The sequence below is a fragment of the Pseudophryne corroboree genome, chromosome 5 (genome assembly GCF_028390025.1).
Source record: "Pseudophryne corroboree isolate aPseCor3 chromosome 5, aPseCor3.hap2, whole genome shotgun sequence".
Classification (NCBI taxonomy): domain Eukaryota; kingdom Metazoa; phylum Chordata; class Amphibia; order Anura; family Myobatrachidae; genus Pseudophryne; species Pseudophryne corroboree.
The window spans coordinates 120,433,456-120,456,902 of NC_086448.1; the positions used below are offsets into that span (position 1 = coordinate 120,433,456).

At 46.0% G+C, this 23,447-nt stretch overlaps 1 long non-coding RNA gene across 1 annotated transcript in view; it reads right to left on the reverse strand.

Moving 5' to 3' along the window:
* Window positions 1–1,355: 1,355 nt before the first annotated feature.
* The window catches only part of LOC134927338 (uncharacterized), a 42,193-nt gene continuing 20,101 nt past the window's right edge, over window positions 1,356–23,447 (reverse strand). Inside the window, exons 4-5 of the long non-coding RNA XR_010177616.1 lie at window positions 1,639–1,788; window positions 1,356–1,529 (exon numbers count right to left, since the gene is read on the reverse strand). This is a non-coding gene — a long non-coding RNA (uncharacterized LOC134927338). The remainder of the gene's footprint in view (window positions 1,530–1,638; window positions 1,789–23,447) is intronic.

Sequence of the window (23,447 nt, forward strand, 5' to 3'; positions counted from 1 at the left end):
GTGACCGGCGTGGGATGTAGGTAAGTATGTGTGAGTGTGTAAGTGTGTTTTAATAAATTTTTACTTTCACGGTGTGTGTTGTGTTTTTATTTGGGTATTTTTTGTTGTTGTAGAACTACAGGTACCAGCGGGCCTGTTATTTCCCCACATGCTGGTACTTGAGGTTCTCCAAGTACCAGCAAGCGGGGGAGGCTTGCTGGGCCTTGAAGCTCCACAACAAAAAACAATATTCTTTTTTTTACACACTTATGGCTATCAGCCCGGCACCCACCGCCCAGGGGTGCTGGGGACAGCCTCGGGCTTCACCCCTAGCCCTTGGGTGCCTGGAGGGGGGGAGACCCCTTGATTTAAGGGGTCCCCACTCCTCCAGGGAACCCCGGCCAGGGGTGACTAGTTGGGGGGGTAATGCCACGGCCACAGGGACCTACATAAATGTGTCCCCCTGCTGTGGCATTATGTCCCTGGCTAGTGGAGCCTGGTGCTGGTTTTAAAAATACGGGGGACCCCTACATCTTTTGTCCCCCGTATTTTTGGAACCAGTACCGGTCTAAGAGCCCGGTGCTGGTTGTCTAAATACGGGGAACCCCTGTCCAATTTTTCCCCAGTATTTAAACAACCAGGACCGGCTCAAAGAGCCCGAGGCTGGTTATGCTTAGGAGGGGGGACCTCACACATTTTTTTTTTTACATTTTTTAACCCATTCAGACCCTTCTCCATTAAGTTAATGGAAGCCCTGGACAACAAAATTGAATTCATGTCCTCCTCCCACTCCCTTCCCAAACACTAATTTTTATTTATTTTTCTATAAAAATGTACAATATAACACAAGTATGATGAGCAGGCAGGCAGCGGGCATTGGCGGCATCGGACTGAGATGCAAATTAGTAGCGGAGGGCTGGGTCAGTTGATGGTAGGCAAGTTTGTAAGCCATTGGCGGTGGCAGCAGACATTGGCTCAGAGGCAGTAGTGGGCATTGGCTCGGCGGCGGTAGGGGTAATCAGCAGGATCTGGCGGACATTATGGCTGCAGTGCCTCACCAGCCACTGACCTCACCGCACGCCACTGGTATGTGTAGTTCTAATACATAATCAGAGATCTTGCTTGTCCCTAACTGTTTTTGAGAATAGCATTTTTTAAATATTGTTTGTTTTTTGGTTAATGATGTTTGTGGTGGGTTTTTTTCCCCACAAAATTTGTTTGTGTCAATTATGGCTTTCAAATTCACTGCACTATCTTGTGCAGAATTAATCTATATTTATGGCTTAATTATTGCAACACCATCTTAATTTCCGAATACACACCCAATTAAGTAATCCAGAATTGCTTAAACATAAAATAGTTTACTTAACATTAGGTTCAAGATGTTTACATCACAATAAGGAGTTTCATATAACAATGAATATTCAACGTATGGTAATAATGTTGATTCAAATTTTTCAACAGTACGCCAGTGAAGCGCCACAGACAGGCCACAGCCAAATGATGGAGATGGTGGGAATGCAGGTAAGAATTCACTGTAGTCACATATTCTGCAAACACATAGAAGCACAAAATATTAATGTTTATATTTTCACATAGGCTCGTCTTCTGCAAGCCGCCCTCCTTTAAGGCGGCCATCACAGGGCTCTGTGAGTTTACCTAGGAGGCCCAGTAAGACGCGTCGTGTGGAGTCTGATTCTGCGGCTCCATCTTCACCACCCAGGCGGCGCATCTCCGCAGTGCTGGCCCAGCCACCACAGGCAATTTTGGCTAGTCCCCAAAGTGATGAGCCACGATCACCTCAGCTGTCTGGTGAGTAAAAACATTACATTTTCAAAAACAAAAAGTAAGACACAGTACATTTACTAAGATGTGAGTTCTATTTGAGATGACATGTTTTCCCGTAGCAACCATTCTGATTCCAGGTATTCTCTTCTTGAAGGTGCAAAATAAAAGAAAAATAAAGTCTTATTGGTTGCTATGGCCAACATCCCATTTTAAATTAAACACCCATCTTAGGAAATTGATCCCACAGGCGTACACAGAAAATGAATAGCGGGTTTCACACCGGACTTAACCCCCCACCCCCTCCACAGCATTATAGTGTTCTCACACCTCCCCTGTCCTGGATGTAGACTGCTTACCTGATCTGCTCCTCTGGGCCATCCAGGTGAGCAGTCTATATCCAGGACAGGGGAGGTGAGAGAACACTATAATGCTGTGGAGGGGGGGAAAGTTCGGTGCGGAACCCGCCAGTCAGTCTCTGCGCACGCCTGTGAAGGCACATATGTGTTTGTAAAGGAAAGATTCCTAGTTTTTTAAAACACACCTTTAAAAAAAAAATGCCATGAGTATTATTAAGTATGGCATGTTTAGGACAAGCAAAGATATTTAATTATAACTAAACAGTGCCTGTTGGTCACCCCATACAGACCCAACCATCATGGCCGAGGACGACCAGCAGGAACCTGACCAACAGCCAACCTTTACACTGCACCTTACGCCCGTTGATCCTACCCAGCCAACCCAGCAGCAGGATATGCCCCAAGCCTCAGTAAGGCCACAATTGATCCCTACTCCACCACAGCAACAAATGTCCGCAGACTTTTGGACCAGTTGGGCCACACAACAGGTCCAAAACACTGCCTACCTGAACACACACACACAACACCTTGTCAGTCTGCCCCATCATCTTCCGCGCATTAGTCGGAACTCGGGAAGACTGATTGTTCAGGTAGGCAGAATTGCAACATCAATGGAGCAAATCAGGGCGGACAACACGCAAATGCTTTCAAATTTGACGCGCATCATTGATGAGCAACAGCGGCAGCAACAAGCCTTAATTCAAGTTATTCAGCACAATCAGGTAGTGAATGAAACTTTGTCTCGGATTGTGGCCAGCAACACTGCCACAAATAATCAGCTGAATGCCAGTATTCATAACTTGAGCCAAAGCATAACTCTGATGGCAGCACAACAAGCCAGCTCCAGCTCAGGCACGACTACCCCTAGCCAGACCCCAGTTACCTCCCCTGTTCGACGATCAAGCAGAACACGGCCCAGCGACCCTGCTCAAACCTCTGCACCCAGCACACAAAAGAAAAAAAAAATGAAGAATACATGAAATTTGTGATACACAATAAAATTGTTACTATTGTATTCTCAAAAATTCCTGTGTCCGCGTCAATCATTGTAAAACACGCTATGTGTGTTTGTTTTAATGGGGTAATGAGTGACAATGTTTTTTTTAATTTGTTTTTTAAAAATGTACAGACCAGTATAAAGAACAAACACTAACGAACAAAACACACATTCACACCAACAATATATTTAATCAAAGTGGTTAGTCAAGGTGATTTGTATTAAAAAAATACTTACGGGTAAAATACCGCTGAATCACTTCTTGCCTTACCTGCCTCCCTACATCTGTACTCACACTGTCACCAGATGTTTCTAACTCCTCTGCTTGCTGACTGTTTTCTCCATCATCATGTGGCAGATGTTGTTTCAAACACAGATTATGGAGAAAACAGCAGCAGAACACAATCCTAGTCACCTTGGAGGGACTATACAACAAAAGCCCAGCAGATTTATCCAGACACCGAAACCGAGATTTCAGCACACCAAAACATCTTTCTATCACGTTCCGCGTAGACTTATGTGCATGATTGTAACTGTGTTCAGCAGGAGAATCAGGATGGGACAATGGAGTAAGTAGCCAAGAGTAGCAGCCATAACCCCCATCACCTGAAAAACAGATATAGGCAATATTAGTACATGTGTATGATGAGTAATTACCCTAAAAAACAATGGAGTTTGAAGTTACCACACATACACACAACACACTTGGAACATACCCAGCAGCCAGCCATCAGGCATTTGTCCGTCCTCAAATTTATCGAACAGAGATGACTGATTGAGGATGAAGGAGTCATGGCAGCCGCCAGGGTAACCTGCAACCACACTCATAATGTTGAGAGTTGCATCACAAACCACCTGGACATTAGTGGATTTGTCCATATGTCGATTAGTTGTTAGGGTCTCCTGCTCTGTGCTGCCACGTCGTCATGGCAACCGGGAGACAAGTGCTAGCGGAGTAACCTGAGCGTAGCTGATACTCCGGTTCGGGTCTTTTGCTGTGCAGTGGTTACAGGCTCTGTGCACGGCAGGGGATCCGGTGCTGGTTTTTGTGCTCACAGTCTGTGAGGTCTGAGTGGGGCGTGGACAGCACCTGCTATATAAACCCTCTTCTCAGGTTAGGCAGATGCTGCTGAATCTTTGTTGGTTAGTCAGTTCCTGAAAGCTAGCTAGTACTGTGTAAACTTTGTATTTGTTTGTTGCTTACTGCAAATAGGCCTTGGGATTTGGTATTACACTCTGCCAATCCAGACCTAGCAGTAAAACTGGAGTCAGTCGTTTAACCTGCTGGGGTTCTTTTGCTACTCTGTGAACCTAGCAAGTTTGCGGCTGTATTCTCAGACTTGCCTGCCAAAATCCTCTCTCACTGTGCAAGGTGTTCAGGTGTCAGTTTAGTGGCAGTAAGCAGAACCAGTGCACTGCAAGTGAGGACTAGGATTGTGGAGACTCTCCTTGTGTCTATTATTCCATCTCTGAACAAGGAGTTTACTGCCACACCCGTTGGTAACCCTTTAGGGTTTTCCTGTTGCCCTTAGCAACAGCATTTCGGGTTCTCTACGTATTAAATCACTACATCTCGCTTCTTTACATCTGAGCATTCCTAATACTAGGGAGACACCCAGTTTCTTAGCCTTTGGGCTTCTCTGTTCACTTTGTGTTTATTTTGTTACCCTATCACCTTCTGTGTATGTAATGTCATATTCCCCAGTCTGTCTGTGAGTTCATTTGTTTTGCATCCCTCACCGTTCAGACACCAGTACATTCCTGCTGGCACTGGTGTGCATAACATATTCAGCAGCCAAATACTCCTGTTGAAATTTTGTGGGAATATGGAGCATACCCCTCAAAATACTTTGCAACAGGTGATCGATCAGGTGCAGGTCCTGACACGACAATTTAATGATTTGTCCATTAAAATGCACACCTCGCAGGCCGCTGGCGGAGCTCCCGCAGCAGCAGTACCTTCAGGGGTTAAGGAGCCGAAAGTAAATCTCCCGGATCATTTTTCTGGAGATCGCTCGCAGTTCTTTTGTTTCAAGGAGAGCTGCAAGCTATATTTCCAGCTTAGGCCTCAGTCTTCTGGGTCGTAGATTCAGCGGGTGGGCATAGTGATTTCCTTGCTACAAGGAGACCCACAGGTCTGGGCATATGGGTTGCAGCCTGACTGTCCGTCGCTTAAAAGTGTTGATGCTTTATTTACGGCACTGGGCATGTTGTATGATGACCCTGACAAGACGGCCTCAGCCGAGGCTCAGATTTTGATCCTTAAGCAAGGGCGAAGGCCAGTTGAGGTTTATTGTACGGAGTTTCGGAGGTTGGCCCATGATACCCAGTGGAATGACCCAGCCCCGAGACACCAGTACCGAAGAGGTCTTTCTAACCAGTTAAAAGACCAACTGGTACAATATCCCTTGCCTGATAGCTTGGATCAGCTCATGCAGTTATCCATTCGGGTGGATAGATGGCTGAGAGAGCGCAGGCTTGAAAGGGAGACCGAGGTTTCCTTCTTTCCCAAGGGAACCTCAGACTCTGAGGAATTTTCCGAGGAGCCTATGCAGATTGGGGCTACCCGCCTCTCCTCGCGTGAGAAGACGCGGAGGAGACAGCAGGGGTTATGTTTGTACTGTGGGAATAAAGGTCATGTGGTTGTATCATGCCCAGAAAAGCCGGAAAACTTCAGGGCCTGAAGGTGATGGGAAATATCCTGTCAGGTCAGAAGTCGGAATTTCCCAAGAAGACTTTTATCATTCCGGTGACCTTGAAGATCCTCGGTCAAACTGTCAAGACTGAGGCCTTTGTGGACAGTGGGGCCGACGGGGTTTTTATGGACCGCCAATTCGCCCTGAAATACTCTGTTCCCTTAGTACCCTTGGCATCGGAAATTGAGATTTGTGGGTTAAACGGGGAACCATTATCCCAGGGTAAAATTACCTCTTGCACTAGCCAGATTTCTTTGTTTATTGGAGCCACACACTCTGAAAAATTGTCCTTTTATGTGACTGTCTGTACTTTTGCCCCATTGGTGTTGGGGTTACCCTGGTTAAGGGCCCACAATCCTCAATTTGACTGGGTCTCTGGGGATATTCTTAGTTGGGGTACTGATTGTTTCAGGAGTTGCTTGAGCCTTCCAGTCAGGCTTTCGCAGCTAAGTTTGCCAGGATTGCCAGCATGTTATGCAGATTTTGCGGACGTGTTCTCCAAAAGAGTTGCAGAGGTACTACCTCCCCATCGCCCCTATGACTGTGCCATTGATTTGTTGCCGAATGCTAAGCTTCCCAAGAGCAGGTTGTACTGCCTGTCACGTCCTGAGACTCAGGCTATGGCAGAGTACATTCAGGAGAACTTGGCTAAGGGATTTATCAGACCTTCACAGTCTCCAGTTGGGTCGGGGTTCTTCTTCGTGGGTAAAAAGGACGGTTTGTTGCGACCCTGCATCGACTTCAGGGAATTGAACCGTATCACGATTAAAAACTCATACCCACTGCCTCTCATTTCGGTCTTGTTTGACCAGCTTCGTACTGCCACCATTTTTTCTAAGATTGACCTACGCGGTGCGTACAATCTAATCCGAATAAGAGAGGGGGATGAATGGAAGACTGCCTTTAATACCCACTCAGGGCATTATGAATATTTGGTGATGCCTTTTGGGCTCTGTAATGCCCCGGCAGTCTTCCAGGACTTCATGAACGATGTGCTCAGGGAATATTTGGATAGATTCTTAGTTGTATACTTAGATGACATCCTAATCTTCTCCCATTCCCTGGAGGAACATCGGAAGCATGTACGCTTAGTCCTCCAGAAACTCAGAGACCACCGGCTTGGGGCGAAGCTGGAGAAGTGCGAATTTGAAGTTCAGCAAATCGCATTTCTAGGATATATTATCTCCCCAGAAGGTTTCCAAATTGAGGGTTCCAAGGTACAGGCAGTCCTGGATTGGGTGCAGCCCACTAGTTTGAAGGCGCTTCAGCGTTTTCTGGGCTTTGCAAATTTTTATAGACGATTTATCACTGGATTTTCGTCTATAGTGGCGCCCTTGGTGGCACTCACTAAGAAAGGGGCGGATGTTGCTCACTGGTCTTGTGAGGCCAAAGCGGCTTTTGCCCGTCTCAAAAGGGCATTTGTCTCGGCCAAGGTGCTGCGACACCCAGATCCAGAGCGTCCTTTTGTGGTGGAGGTGGATGCCTCTGAGATGGGTATTGGGGCAGTGCTCTCTCAGATGGGGGTGTCTGATAATCGCCTTCATCCCTGTGCTTACTTTTCCCGTAAATTTTCGCCTGCCGAGATGAATTATGACGTGGGTAACCGGGAATTGTTGGCTATTAAGGATGCACTCGAGGAGTGGAGACACTGGCTTGAGGGGGCTAAGTTTGTGGTCTCAATTCTCACCGACCATAAGAATTTGGCATATTTAGAGTCAGCGAAGCGCCTCAATGCCAGGCAGGCACGATGGGCTTTGTTTTTTGCTCGCTTTAATTTTTTGATAACATATCGCCCTGGGTCAAAAAACATCAAGGCTGATGCGCTCTCGCGGAGTTTTGGTCCAATCCAGGAGACCACCGAGGAGCCATTGCCCATTGTGTCCGCATCATGTATTAAAGTGGGCATTACCCAGGACCTCTTGTCATTAGTCCTTAGAGCACAGGAGCAGGCTCCTCCAGACCTTCCGGTAGGTCTTTTGTTTGTGCCTCCTAGGTTAAGACAGCGAGTGTTCCTGGAATTCCATGCCAAGAAGTCGGCAGGTCACCCGGGTATTGCCAGAACTCGGGAGTTGCTATCTAGGGCGGTGTGGTGGCCCTCGGTGGCTAGGGATGTGGATCAGTGGGTTCGAGCATGTGACATCTGTGCCCGAAATAAGACTCCTAGAGGGGTTCCTGTTGGCCCATTACATCCACTCTCTATTCCATCTAAGCCATGGACCCACATTTCAATGGATTTTGTGGTGGACTTGCCCAAATCCTCGGGGATGACAGCCATCTGGGTTGTCGTTGACAGGTTTTCGAAGATGGCGCACTTCGTTCCATTGGTTGGGCTGCCATCGGCCAGACGCCTGTCTGAATTATTTATGCTGCATGTTGTGCGCCTCCACGGGTTGCCACTTGATGTGGTCTCTGACCGTGGATCCCAGTTTGTGGCCAAATTCTGGAGGGCATTTTGTTCCGATCTCCAGATTTCTGTCAGCTTGTCGTCAGGCTACCATCCGCAGTCTAATGGGCAGACTGAAAGGGTGAACCAGTCCTTGGAGCAGTTCCTCAGGTGTTATGTCTCCAAGTGTCAGACTGACTGGGTGGCTCATCTGTCCATGGCGGAGTTTGCCTATAACAACGCGGCTCACTCTGCTACAGGGATCTCTCCCTTCCTTTGTGTGTATGTGTCACGAACCGGTCTCTCACCTTTGCGGGTTCTGGGGTTCATCCGTTGCCAGTGCGGTTGCTCGCGGTGCTGTGCGCCTGTGTGGGGACGCGGCGTGATCAGTGGCACAGGTAATGCAGAGTCTGGAAACTGGGAGTGCGGGGACCAAATGGCCTAAGGCACTGCGGTGTGTCTGCTGTATAGGAGGTGGCCTTGTTGGAGACCAAATAGGTAATACAGAGCACTTGTGAAAACACCTGTGGGCAGGTGTAAGCCAATCCCGTGCTTATGCTGCCTTTAAGTAGGCTGGGATTATGTTACTCTGGGCCAGTGCTTTGTTGTATCAACGCTGTGCTCTAGCTCTGAGCTCTCTCCGTGCATTCCTGTGTGATTCCCGTGGTCCAGATATCGCCTCCGTTCCCAGAGGTCCGTCTGCAGCCTTCACTGCTAAAGATCCACCGGCTCCCCACTGTGCTGTCAGTTAATCACGCACCTACTGGTAACAATTGGATTCCCAGAGTCTTGCACGAGGAAACCCTGTCTGCCTGCTTTCAACTATACAGAGTTTGGAGGATTCCACTAACTTCAGCTGTTCATTTGTTCTGCTCTGCATTTAACCCGTTCATCACTTATATCATCTGCTACAGTTTCACAGTGATCTCCGGAACTCGCAAGTAACCCAATTTAGTACTTTTACTTTCTATGTTGCCATTACAAGGATAATTCTTCACAGTCTCTCAGTTACCTCTCAAAACTTCATTGCAAATCCTCACAGTTATTTCTTCATGTCTGCATTTCCCAGTTAAACACATTCTACAGTTCAGCATCAAAGCTTGTTTATATTTGGACAATTCAACATTTATTCTCCAGCCTGTTTTAAACGCAATTCCTTGAACATTTCTTTTATTTTTCTTTAAGATATATCCTGCATATTATTTCTATTATTCATGCAATACGTCAGTATATTATGGTGATTAATAACTTGCCATTTACCATTTTACTGAATTGTTATTTTCAATAAATATATGAAACGGAACTTTCTTCGTCCTCCCTGCTTTCTTCATACCCCAGCACCTACACCTGTGTTTGGTTCCGGGTTAACGGATTCACAAAAACACCCGGACCTGACAGTAAGCACTGGCCACATGGATCCGTCAAGTGACCAATTCACAGGAGGCGGTGCTACGTCAGATATCCTTTCCCGTCTGGAAAACCAGGAGTCTATACAGACACAAATAGTGCAGTTTATGCAAACTATGGCAGACCGTTTAGAGATTCTTCATTCGGCTATTAAAACGTCTCAAGTCCAGATTCCAACTCCGGTTGTCCCAGTTACCACTACAGCTTCTCCTGTGACGCTGCCTACGTCCCGCTTGCAGTTACCCTCTCCGAGTAAGTTTGACGGAACTCCAAAACTTTGCAGAGGATTCCTGAATCAATGCGAGATCCAGTTCGAACTGTTGTCTGCCAGTTTCCCATCAGCTCGTTCTAAGGTTGCATATATTATTGCCCTCCTCTCCGGTCAGGCTCTGGAGTGGGCATCACCATTATGGGAAAGAGGTGATCCTATCCTCTCTAATTACAAGGAGTTCGTATCATCTTTCCGGAGAATCTTTGACGAACCAGGCAGGACCACCTCAGCATCTTTGGAGATTCTCCGTCTACGTCAAGGTTTACGTCCTGTCAGTCAATATATTATTCAGTTTTGCACGTTGTCTTCAGAGTTAAACTGGAATGAGGAGGCCCTGATCGCCGCGTTTTGGAATGGACTTTCAGAGAGAATCAAGGATGATTTAACTATCCGGGATGTGCCAACTAAACTGGATGAATTGATTTCTCTCTGTAACAAACTTGACCTACGCTACAGGGAGCGAAGTTTAGAGAAATCCAGGGCAGAGCGATTCAGTCCACGTTATCATCCTAGGCCTCGACAAGATTCTTCATCACAGTCTCCGGTAACTACAGAAGAACCTATGCAGATTGGGCGCTCTCGCCTCACAGAGGAGGAACGACTTCGTCGTCGACAGGGTTGCCTCTGCATGTACTGTGGGTCCTCCGAACATTTAGTTAAATTCTGCAAACTCCGACCGGGAAACTCTCGCTCCTAGCTTATTCAAGAGAGGTTAAGCTAGGAGTTACTTTAGAATCACGTTCTGGGAAAGAGCCGACCTTGTCTATTCAATTAGAAGTTCCAAGTTCTACAGTGAAAGTTTCAGCTCTCCTAGATTCCGGGGAAGCCGAGAACTTCATCTCCTCAGCCTTTGTCTTACGGTCTAAAGTTCAAACCATGCCTCTGGAAGCAGCAGTTGCTGTTACAGCAGTGGACGGAAGTCGAATTCCAGATGGTATAATTACTCATCGAACCGTATGTCTCAAGATGAAAGTTGGTGTGCTCCATTCCGAATACGTCTCCTTCTACGTGATTCCCAAAGCCTCTCAAGATGTGATACTTGGTTTACCTTGGCTGCAGAAACATAATCCTCAACTTAATTGGCAAACCATGGAAGTCCTTTCGTGGGGTAAATCTTGTACCAAGGACTGTTTAGCCTCAATTGTACCTCTCCGGTCAATTAGCCTTCCCGACCTACCTCCGGTGTATCAATCCTTTGCGGATGTTTTCAGTAAACAAGCAGCAGACTCTCTACCTCCTCATCGCGAATGGGACTGCCCAATCGTCCTGGTTCCGGGTAAAACCCCTCCTAGGGGATGAATTTATCCGCTATCCATCCCAGAGACGCAAGCTATGTCTGATTATATACAGGAAAATCTAACCAAAGGATTTATCAGACCATCTTCTTCACCTGCAGGAGCCGGATTCTTTTTCGTTAAGAAGAAGGACGGTGGGTTATGACCATGCATAGATTACCGTGGACTCAATGAGATCACTGTGAAAAACAAGTACCCATTACCCTTAATTCCAGAATTATTTGATCTGGTAAAGGGAGCTACTGTGTTTACAAAATTGGATCTCCGAGGGGCCTACAATTTAATCCGCATCCGGGCAGGGGACGAGTGGAAGACTGCTTTTAATACCCGGGATGGGCATTACGAATACCTTGTAATGCCTTTTGGTCTTTGTAATGCACCTGCAGTTTTTCAAAGCTATGTGAATGAACTTTTTCGTGATCTTCTCTACAAGTGTCTAGTAGTGTACCTGGATGATATCCTAATATTCTCTAAGGATCTAAAGTCTCACCGTCACCAAGTTAAAGAGGTACTGACACGTCTGAGGAAAAATCAACTTTATTGTAAGTTAGAGAAGTGCACCTTTGAAGTATCTTCCATACCGTTCCTTGGTTACATCATTTCTGGATCAGAGCTATGTATGGATCCCGGTAAGGTACAAGCTATCCGAGATTGGACCACTCCTACGACTCTCAAGGGGATTCAGCGATTTCTTGGCTTTGCTAATTTCTATAGGAGATTCATTAAGAATTATTCTACGTTAGCTGCTCCCATTACAGCCCTAACTCGCAAGGGAGCAAATCCTACGAACTGGTCTTCTGAAGCAATCAAAGCCTTCTCTGATTTAAAGCAAGCCTTTGTGTCAGCCCCCATTCTTCGACAGCCTGATTTGAATCGTCCCTTTCTACTAGAGGTGGATGCATCTACAGAAGCAGTAGGAGCTGTGTTGTCACAACTCTTTGAAGATAAAAAGGTCCATCCCTGCGGATATTTCTCCCGTAAGTTCCTCCCGGCCGAACGTAATTATGCAATCGGTGAGCAAGAATTACTTGCCATCAAGTTGGCATTTGAGGAGTGGAGATACCTTCTAGAAGGAGCACAACATCGCATTACAGTTTATACTGATCATAAGAATCTTCTATATCTGCAGTCAGCTCAGTGCTTGAATCCACGACAAGCTAGATGGGCGCTTTTCTTCACACGATTCAATTTCAAGCTCACCTATCGACCAGGGTCTCAGAACAAAAAGGCAGATGCCCTTTCTCGACCCTTTGCTTCTTCTGAATCAAATGATGCTACCACGAATCAAGCCATTGTGAATCCTACGTCCTTTTTAATGACTCGAACCTCCCCAGTTCCTCCGCCTGGCAAGACCTTTGTCGCCACAAATCTTCGTAAACGGCTGCTTACCTGGGCTCACTCCTCTTCCTTCATGGGTCATCCTGGGGTTCTAAAGACTCTCAAATTTATTCAACAGTCTTATTGGTGGCCACGCCTCAAAGCCGATGTCCAAGAGTTTATAGCAGCATGTCCTAAATGTGCCCAACATAAGAGTCCAAGAAGTTCTCCACCAGGTTTATTACATCCATTATCCATACCCAAACAACCATGGACTCATATCTCAATGGATTTCGTGACCGATCTACCTCCATCAAAAGGGCGAAATACCATTTGGGTGATAGTGGATCGATTTTCGAAAATGGCACATTTCATTCCATTAACTGGGTTACCATCAGCCCCTTTACTAGCCAGATTGTTCATCTCTGAAATCTTCAAGTTGCATAGCCTTCCTCGAGAGATCATCTCTGATCGGGGAACACAGTTTGTGGCCAAGTTTTGGAGGTTGCTTTGTTCATCTTTAAATGTCAAGTTGAATTTTTCTTCTGCATATCATCCTCAGACAGATGGACAAACTGAGAGAGTCAACCAAGACCTTGAAACATTTCTCCGGCTATATATTTCGTCCTCACAGGATGACTGGGTTGACTACCTTCCATTGGCAGAATTTGCTCATAATAATCTCTTCCATTCATCTTCAGAATCTACGCCCTTTTATATTAACTTCGGCTTTCATCCTCGTGTGCCAGAGTTCCATCCATTGCCAGCCCTAGAGGTTCCAGCAGCAGATCAAGAACTTCAACGTCTATCTAGAATCTGGAGTTGTGTGCGTAAGTCGTTGGTCAGAACTTCCGCTCGTTATAAATCTTTCTCAGATAGAAAACGTAAAGCTGTACCGAATTACAAGGTGGGGGACCAAGTTTGGATTTCTACGCGCAATCTCAGGTTCAAAGTTCCTTCTAAGAAATTTGCTCCCAAGTTTATTGGTCCATTTCCCATTGTAAAGGTACTCAATCCTGTGTCATACAAAGTCAAGTTGCCACCATCTTTGAGAATTCCTAACGCCTTTCATACATCTTTATTGAAGCCTTTGATTCTCAATAAGTTCCGTACTACCCAGTCCAAATCTCCTAAAGTTGACTCTGTGCAGGATGAGGAATTTGAAGTTAAAGAGATTGTGGACTCACGTTCCCGATATGGACGTTTACAGTTTTTGGTCGACTGGAAGGGTTACGGTCCGGAGGAGAGATCCTGGGTTTTCTCTGAAGATGTTAATGCTCCAAGACTGGTACAGAAATACTTCTCCAAAAATCCTGATAAGGTTCAAAGGTGTTCGGAGACCACCCGTAGAAGAGGGGGTACTGTCACGAACCGGTCTCTCACCTTTGCGGGTTCTGGGGTTCATCCGTTGCCAGTGCGGTTGCTCGCGGTGCTGTGCGCCCATGTGGGGACGCGGCGTGATCAGTGGCACACGTAATGCAGAGTCTGGGAACTGGGAGTGCGGGGACCAAATGGCCTAAGGCACTGCGGTGTGTCTGCTGTGTAGGAGGTGGCCATGTTGGAGACCAAATAGGTAATACAGAGCACTTGTGAAAACACCTGTGGGCAGGTGTAAGCCAATCCCGTGCTTATGCTGCCTTTAAGTAGGCTGGGATTATGTTACTCTGGGCCAGTGCTTTGTTGTATCAACGCTGTGCTCTAGCTCTGAGCTCTCTCCGTGCATTCCTGTGTGATTCCCGTGGTCCAGATATCACCTCCGTTCCCAGAGGTCCGTCTGCAGCCTTCACTGCTAAAGATCCACCGGCTCCCCGCTGTGCTGTAAGTTAATCACGCACCTACTGGTAACAATTGGATTCCCAGAGTCTTGCATGAGGAAACCCTGTCTGCCTGCTTTCAACTATACAGAGTTTGGAGGATTCCACTAACTTCAGCTGTTCGTTTGTTCTGCTCTGCATTTAACCCGTTCATCACTTATATCATCTGCTACAGTTTCACAGTGATCTCCGGAACTCGCAAGTAACCCAATTTAGTACTTTTACTTTCTATGTTGCCATTACAAGGATAATTCTTCACAGTCTCTCAGTTACCTCTCAAAACTTCATTGCAAATCCTCACAGTTATTTCTTCATGTCTGCATTTCCCAGTTAAACACATTCTACAGTTCAGCATCAAAGCTTGTTTATATTTGGACAATTCAACATTTATTCTCCAGCCTGTTTTAAACGCAATTCCTTGAACATTTCTTTTATTTTTCTTTAAGATATATCCTGCATATTATTTCTATTATTTCATAATATACGTCAGTATATTATGGTGATTAATAACTTGCCATTTACCATTTTACTGAATTGTTATTTTCAATAAATATATGAAACGGAACTTTCTTCGTCCTCCCTGCTTTCTTCATACCCCAGCACCTACACCTGTGGTTGGTTCCGGGTTAACGGATTCACAAAAACACCCGGACCTGACAGTATGGGCATCATCCTAAGGCCAATTCTTTTGACCCCCTGGACTCCACGCCTGGTGGTTCCTCTGTGGTTTCGGTCCTTAGAGGTATTTGGAGGAAAGTGAAGAAAGCCCTTGTGTCTGTGTCATTTGTGACCAAAAGGGTTTTTGATAAGCGGAAAAGACCCTGCAGCTTCAAATTAGGAGACTTCGTCTGGTTGTCTACCAAGAATTTGAAGTTGCGACAGCCATCTCATAAGTTAGGCCCCCGGTTCATCGGTCCTTATAAGATCACTAGGGTTATCAATCCGGTGGCATTTCAGTTAGATCTACCCCGTTCTTTGGGTATCAATAAAACATTTCATTGTTCCCTTTTAAAACGGGCGATTAGTAATCCTTCTTCCAGTGGAAGACCTTCCCCTCTTCTGATACGTGGCCAGAGGGAGTTTGTTGTTGAAAGGATTCTTGACTCCAAGATGGTTCGGGGTCGGCTGTCATTTTTGGTGCACTGGAAGGGGTATGGTTCGGAGGAGCGGTCGTGGGTGCGCAGTTGTGATCTTCATGCCCCCAGACTGTTACGCTCTTTCTTCTCGCAGTTCCCCGATAAACCCGGTGGTAGGGGTTCTTTGACCCCTCGTCAGAGGGGGGGTACTGTTAGGGTCTCCTGCTCTGTGCTGCCATGTCGTCATGGCAACCGGGAGACAAGTGCTAGCGGAGTAACCTGAGCGTAGCTGATACTCCGGTTCGGGTCTTTTGCTGTGCAGTGGTTACAGGCTCTGTGCACGGCAGGGGATCCGGTGCTGGTTTTTGTGCTCACAGTCTGTGAGGTCTGAGTAAGGCGTGGACAGCACCTGCTATATAAACCCTCTTCTCAGGTTAGGCAGATGCTGCTGAATCTTTGTTGGTTAGTCAGTTCCTGAAAGCTAGCTAGTACTGTGTAAACTTTGTATTTGTTTGTTGCTTACTGCAAATAGGCCATGGGATTTGGTATTACACTCTGCCAATCCAGACCTAGCAGTAAGACTGGAGTCAGTCGTTTAACCTGCTGGGGTTCTTTTGCTACTCTGTGAACCTAGCAAGTTTGCGGCTGTATTCTCAGACTTGCCTGCCAAAATCCTCTCTCACTGTGCAAGGTGTTCAGGTGTCAGTTTAGTGGCAGTAAGCAGAACCAGTGCACTGCAAGTGAGGACTAGGATTGTGGAGACTCTCCTTGTGTCTATTATTCCATCTCGGACCACGGAGTTTACTGCCACACCCGTTGGTAACCCTTTAGGGTTTTGCTGTTGCCCTTAGCAACAGCATTTCGGGTTCTCTACATATTAAATCACTACATCTCTCTTCTTTCCATCTGAGCATTCCTAATACTAGGGAGACACCCAGTTTCTTAGCCTTTGGGCTTCTCTGTTCACTTTGTGTTTATTTTGTTACCCTATCACCTTCTGTGTATGTAATGTCATATTCCCCAGTCTGTCTGTGAGTTCATTTGTTTTGCATCCCTCACCGTTCAGACACCAGTACATTCCTGCTGGCACTGGTGTGCATACCATTAGTATATATATATTGACGGCCCCTAGGTGGTCTCAGCTCAACGTGTGTGCAATCTATGGCCCCCAGCACATTGGGCATGCCAGCAAGCTCATAGAAAGCTACCCTGACAGCATGCCACTGCGACTCCTGGGTAGGGAAGCAGATAGAGGCATTTATATGTGGTTCCAAGACATCCAAAACCTGAGTGGACATTAATAAATATAAGGTGAGTGTCATGATCTGTATTCAATACAATACTGTGTTCTAAGACCTAACAGAAGCAACACTTAGATATAGACGTGTATATATATTTCAACTCACCTGGTTCAAATATTTGGAAAAGGTGGGCTGGGAGATACCAATGACATCGCCTGTCACAGCCTGGAAGCTCCCAGTAGCCATAAAGTGTAACACAGCCAGGAGTTTGTGCAGGCCTGAGACAGAGCAAGAGCGTGCTGTCTCAGGGTCTAGTCCCAGTTTGACAAGGTCATACAGACGGAAAATGTTGTTTCTATTTAGGCGAAACATCTGTATGACCCTATCATCAGACAATGCGTTTAAGTTTAAACGTCCCCTAAAAAATCGTGGCTGGCGCAGCCTCCGCGGCACCTGCTCAACCTGCTGACCATGTTCACTTACCTGGCCCTGATTTATGGACGAGTCATGGATCACTCTCAGGTATCCCCCAGCAAACAAAAAATCGGTAGCACACACCACAGCCGCCATTTCAGAGTGAGAGATATTCAAAATGTGCCTTGGACATTTTTATAGGGCCAAACATTCAGGTGTGACTAATGGATTATTGAATACACATGTAAACACGCTTCTCAAAAGCAGGTCTACTTTTTTTTAGGACTTTTTTACGATTTGTATTTTTTCACGACCGCAAAAGCATTTTCACGGTAGACATTACAAATACGAATGGTTAGTAAATGACCGTGATTCATACCTAAACAGCCGCGTTTTGACCGATGGTGTATTCATTCGTATTTTTTTACTACAACTTCCAAAAAAATATGAATGCCCTCATCACTGCCGTGATTTGAGTTTAGTAAATTACCGAGATGACACTTTGAAGAAAAAACGGCATCTCGGTCAAAATCGGGACCTTAGTAAATATACCCCAATGAGTAGTGATACTGAGCACTGATGAGGATACTAGAACTGACACTGGGCAGCGAGATGCAGCACTGGACTATTGTACTGTAGTATACTGGTCACCACAATGCAGCACAAGACAATGAGCACTGATCCTGAGCACTGATGAGGATACTTTAAATAAATATGCCCTTTATGATTGAATGTCATTGAAGCTCCTTAAATGTGAGTCTGGTTGGATTCTCAAATTAGAGACCCTTACACCACGTGGGTTAAATGACAATCTAGGTTTACATGCATTTATATAAGATTGTATTTAGATGGTGTTTTAGTTTAATACTAAATGTTCATTACCTCTGTACCTATATTTATACTGCATTATATTGTAGCATAATGTGCTATTATATTTGTGCTGCGCCCTGTATGTATTTCATGCTGCCCCCCTGTCACACTTTGATGTTTTTATTTATGTAGATCTCCGTGGAGACGGACGGAGGGAGATGACGTCATTTGTGGGCACCACTCTTCCTGGTTCCAGACGCCACGGGCGGTGTTGCACGAGGTGGGGATATAAGGTGAGCAGAGACCAGTTGTTTATATATATTGTGCCTGATGACGATGTAATACACATCGAAACATTGCATTACTTACTTGAGTGATCGTGTCTTCATTATCCGTGTGCAGGTGGTACAGACTGTGTTATTTGGACTCCTGGCTGGGGAGGACCTACAGTGAGCACTGGGACCATTGTTGCTGAAAGGTGTGCTGTCTGAAAATTTGCATATATATATATATATATATATATATATTAATATTATAGATGGGTGGTATTCAGTATGCCGGCTGTTGGGATCCCGGAGCTCAGTATACCGGCACCAGAATTCCGACACCCGGCATACCGACAACTATTCTCCTTCTTGGGGGTCCATGACCCCCCTGGAGGGAGAATAAATAGCGTGGCGCACTATGCGTGCCACCGTGCCCGCAGCATAGTGAGCACAGCGAGCCCGCAAGGGGCTCATTTGTGCTCGCCCAGCTGTCTGTATACCATACTACACCCATATACAGTATACGGACAGTCAGAATTCTGGCACCAGAATCTTGACACATGGGTAAAATGCAAGAACTCCGACATAATTTGAAATGCCAATGTCGGAATACTGACACCCGGCATTCCGATAATAAGTATGCCGGCCATTGTGGTGTTAGCCCACTCAAAGGACGTTCGGTTAAGGCACCCCCGGGGATGGTTAGGGTTAGGCTACAGGGAAGGGAGGGTTACGGGTCAGTTGCACGGAGGGGGGATGGTTAGGTTTAGGCACCCCGGGGAGGGTTAGGCTGCAGGGCGTGGAGGGTTAGGTTTAGGCACCTCCAGGGAGGGTTAGGCTGCTGGGGGGGTTATATTTAGGGGGTAGGGATGGTTAGGAATAGGGAGGGTATTGGGGGAGGGTAAGTATACATACCTACACCCTGTCAGGATTAACTCCATTGGGATGCTGCAGTCAGTCTTCTAACCACTGGCATCCCGAATGCAGGTAAAGCGTATTACACTCTACTATATATATTTCAGGTTACTAGCACCCTGAGCAAGAAAGTTTGAAGCGCCCGGACTCCGACCCAAAGGTGCACGCTGGAAAAGTGGGTGTGGCCTTACATCTTTATATTATCAAACTATAAATATATATATTTTTAGACCCCCTCTACACACACAATTAGCACTCTTACACATAATGCCCGCAGTAAAGTTCCTTACACATAATGTCCCCAGTATAGTGTCAGATAAACATAACATTCCAGTATAGTGCCAGATACACATATTGACCCCAGTAGAGTGCCAGATACACATAATGACCCCAATAGTGCAGTGCCAGATACACATATGCCCCCAATAGTGTCACCAATACATATGCCCCAGTAGTGTAGTGCCAGATACACATATGCTCCCAGTAGAGCAGTGCCAGATACACATATGCCCCCAATAGTGCCAGATACACATATGCCACCAATAGTGCCAGATACACATATGCCCACAGCAGTACCAGCTACACATATTCCCCCAGCAGTGCCAGATACACATACTGTATTCCCCCAATAGTGCAGTATCAGATACACATATGCCCTAATAGTGCAATGCAAGATGCACATATGCCCCCAGTAGTGCAGTGCCAAATACACGTATGCCCCCACAGTGCCAGATACATACATGCCCCCAGTAGTGCAGTGCCATAAATACATATGCACCCAATAGTGCAGTGCCAGATACACATAGGCCCCCAATAGTGCAGTGCCAGATACACATAGGCCCCCAATAGTGCAGTGTCAGATACACATATGCCACCATAGTGCCATGCCAGATACATAATATTCACCACAGTGCCAGATACACATACAGATGGAGCCACACTAATTGTGGCTCCATCTGTGCCTGAGGCGGACCGCCGGGAGTGAACAAGGTGCACGTGCGTCATAGACGCGCCCGCACCCCATTCACTTTAAATGGGAGCATCTGGGCATGCCGCTCGCCCCCGCCTGCGATTTGTACCCACGCTCAATAAGCATGGCTGCATCTGTAAAATGCCCCCACAGTGCCAGATACACATAATATGCCCCACAGTGCCAGATACAAATAATATATGCCTCAGCAGTGCCACGTACACATAATATGCCCCCACAGTATCACGTACACATAATATGCCCCTACAGTGCCAGAAACACATATGCCCCCACAGTGCCAGATGCATATATTCCCTCACAGTGCTAGATACGCATATGTCGCCACAGTGCCAGATATATATATATATATATATATGCCCCACAGTGCCAGATACACATATACCCCCAGTAGTGCCAGATACACATGTGCCTCCAGTAGTGCAGTGGCAGATACACATAATATGCCCCCACAGTGCCAGATACACATAATGTGCCCCACAGTGCCAGATACACATATGCCTCCACAGTGCAAGATATACATATGCCTCCACAGGGCCAGATACACATATACCCCCAGTAGTGCAGTGCCAGAAATACATGTGCCCCCACAATTCCAGATACGCATGGCCCCCACAGTGCCAGATGCACATGTGTCCCTACATTGCCAGATACACATATGCCCCCAGTAGTGCTGCTCACCATTGCTGCCTCCCGCTGGGATCTGCTGCCACTGCTGTGTGTGTGCTGTGCCCCTCAGTTCGGTCTCCGGCATCCTGCATCTCAAATCAGGTGCGGGTTCATGAGCCAATCAAAGCATGCGATAGGGCAGCCAATCAGGAGCCGCCGCTACTGGTCCGCGAGCTCTGATTGGCTGAGAAACTGGCGGCTGATTTGAAATTGCGGTCAGTTGATGGCCGCTCTTAGGAGTCAGCGCCCAGCCCTGATAGATAGATAGATAGATAGATAGATAGATAGATAGATAGATAGATAGATAGATAGATAATTATTATTATTATTATTATTATTATCATCCACCACAGGTGCCTGGTGGAGATTCCGCTCTAACTACTGCTGGCAGTCTTCAGGGTAGCATTCACGCAGAACACATCTACTAGTCAGCATTATATACTGTAACAAGGATAGAGCCTCATGGTAAAACTTTATGTGCCTAATACCAGCTAATGAGTAGAAACCTAGGTAGAGCTTAGACTTTATAAAAATGCTGATTCCTGGGGTGATTGATGCTACAAAAGCTCTGTAGAAACTTATGCTGGTGGCCAAAATTGTAACTTATCTGATAGCATTTCAAATGGCAACAAAACATGCTAAATATCCACTAAATATCCACTGGAATGTTGTGTCAAGCATCTTAATTGTACAATGAAGCTAAAAAAAAAACCCTACAGATGGAGCATCCCTCATCATTGCAGTTTCGCCACCTAAACTGAGTATTTATTGCGCTTTAGCTTTAGCTCAGGTTGTTGAGTTGTCGAAAGGAAAGGTGCGTTCAGGTGCGACAACATACACAGCATGAAAAACACATCTTCACCACTGGGTGGCTAATGCTCCACTAATCCAGTACTGCAGGCTTTTTCAACCAGTGTGCCGTGGCACACTAGTGTGCCGCGACCAGTTGCAAGGTGTGCCGCGGAGTCAGAGCTGCTTCCTGCACCTTCAGAGCAATCTGTTGGCCCGGGCTCTTCTTAGAGGATCAGTCGTGCCCCGGTCGTGAGCTATGCCTTGAAGACGTGGCAGTGTGACATCATAGGTCACAGCCACCACGTCTCACCACCCAGCCAGCCCAGTCACCCGCATACATATCTTCCAGTTCCCACCTGCATACAAAACTTTCCCTGCCCACCACATCCACTCCTGCCCGACCGTCCGCTGCTCAGTATTCGCTCTCCACTATAAACAACCCCCGCCACTGAAGGACAGGAAGGAGGACAGCTGACAGATAGGGGCTAATATTAGTTATCTTATTTCTCCTGTGGGGAGCAATAGGATTTATGTGGGGAGCTAAAGGATTTATGGGGGGAACAATGTTAATAATTTAATAGTATTTATGTGGGTAGCAATGTGATATTTTTTTCTGTGTAGGCCAATGTATATGTGGATATTTTTTTTTTTTTTTTACTGTGAGGACCAATGTGTGTGTGCTTTTCCGTGGAGAACTGATGGTGTGCCTTTTCAATTTTAAAATATTGTTCGGTGTGCCGCAAGTTAAAAAAGGTTGAAAATCACTGCAGTACTGTATGTAGAGCGAATAGTGGTGGATGGATATACTGTACAGTAATCGTGCTGTAATTGTGTAGTCTTAGCAAGCCCTGGCAAATGGGCAGTGACAACTGTAATGTTATACACACAGTCCAACGGTCAGACGGAGAGAACTTGAAGTGTACAGTATAGTGTAGTGTAAATAAAGTTGGCATATTTTTACGCAGTGGGCTCACAATGCCTGGACTGACATTTCGCTAGTGATGTGCGGGCGTCACACGCATTGATACACTCTGCTTTACTAATGAACGCTGGGCTTCAGGGACACTGTAGAAAATATTCATTCTCTGTCGGGACCAAATAAAAATAACTCAATAAATAAAAATAGTGTATACAGACGCAAACATACAGTACGTGTTAAAGCAATAGTCCATTGGCGTTAGGGTTATTTGAGCATCCAAGTCCCGTAGGCAATACAGCATAAGCAAAACCAATTGAATGGAATCACTGCTTCTATTTACACAAGAGTTAGCATCTGTATCACCAGGCGTCGTAGCCGAACGGTGAGGTGTACCAGGCCCCATGCTCATGGTATACAAAAGAAGTAGTTCTCTACTTGCGCCAGCCAAAGACTGCAGCTAAGTTTTATTTCAGAGCTCACCTAGCCCACATACAATCAGATAAAAACAACAAAGAAACAAAACCACAGCGCCGTCAGCATAAATTATTGTTCCTCTTGTTTGTAGCGACCATCCAAACTCAGTTCAGGAACATTGATTTTTAGGATCACACAGCCCTAAGACCTTAGGGCTGTGTGATCCTAAAAATCAATGTTCCTGAACTGAGTTTGGATGGTCGCTACAAACAAGAGGAACAATAATTTATGCTGACGGCGCTGTGGTTTTGTTCCCATGCTCATGGTCCCCGGTTCGATTCCCATAAGAGCGAATGACAATTTTTTTTCTAGTCACTTTATAATTTTTTTTTAACATTCATACATTTAAGAACCTTACATTCAATAGAATTATGCACACAGAAAAAGATCAGTTTCCATTATGAACTGTCTGAGTGTCTGTGACGCAAAATCCGTAGTACAGTGCTTCATATAAGCACTTACTGTACTTACTGTTTAATGTACATACACTTGGGACCGCTCTAGTCCCTTCCCCCAACCAAAGCTACTGTAGCATGAGCCCTTCATTTACATACTGTGTTGTCAATTTATTGACTGTAAG